Source organism: Buceros rhinoceros, unplaced genomic scaffold, assembly GCF_000710305.1.
Source record: "Buceros rhinoceros silvestris isolate BGI_N320 unplaced genomic scaffold, ASM71030v1 scaffold5156, whole genome shotgun sequence".
Taxonomy (NCBI): Eukaryota; Metazoa; Chordata; class Aves; order Bucerotiformes; family Bucerotidae; genus Buceros; species Buceros rhinoceros.
The window spans coordinates 2,753-3,418 of record NW_010416778.1 but is presented as its reverse complement, the minus strand read 5'-3'; the positions used below and the strand labels follow the sequence as shown (position 1 = coordinate 3,418).

The window sequence follows — 666 nt, the reverse complement described above, 5'->3', positions numbered from 1 at the left end:
CCCCCCCCCCATTCTCACCAGCAAACACAGCTACAATCAGATATCAAACTGTCCCTGAACACCTACACTGCTCCTAATCTGTGTGCCAAGAGCCATTTTTAGTTACACCTGTTTCCCAGACACCCAAGTATTTCCCTCTTCATCTGCCAGACCCTTATTTTCGGTCTAATGCAACTAGCCCAGGGGAAGCTTAGGAACAAGCTTTACAATGTGGTGATATGCTCAGCTGCTGTGCTGATGTGCTAAGAAGCCAAACATGCACACACTCATGCTGACCCTCAGGCAGGGCACCCTGCCTGCCCGCAGAGCCGAGCATGCCACGAGATGTGGAAGAGGGTTTGCCAGTGGCAGGAGAAGAAAAGAGCTCAATAAACGATCTCTTGCATTGACTGAATGCACCAAAAATTCATAAATAACAATACTTAGTTACAGGAGAAAACCAGACACAGTGGTAAAACCCCACAGGTATGGTGTCAGAGAGAATGAAGCATTTATTATGATAGAAATGGTAGAAAAGGCATAGGGAAAATGGGAGAAGGAGAGAAAAGAGAAACGAACCACTACGGGAAGAATGCAGAAAGCTGTCTGCGTGCTGTGTGCAGTCCAAGCGAGCAGCCTCCCAGCAGGCTGTGAGCTGGGTGCTGCAGCAAGGGAGAGCCCGGGGGG

At 49.2% G+C, this 666-nt stretch overlaps 1 protein-coding gene across 1 annotated transcript in view; it reads right to left on the bottom strand.

The window, feature by feature from the left end:
* The window catches only part of IFT172 (intraflagellar transport 172), a gene marked incomplete at its 5' end in the record, with an annotated part of 37,091 nt that overhangs the window by 33,715 nt on the left and 2,710 nt on the right, over positions 1-666 (bottom strand). The window lies entirely within an intron of this gene.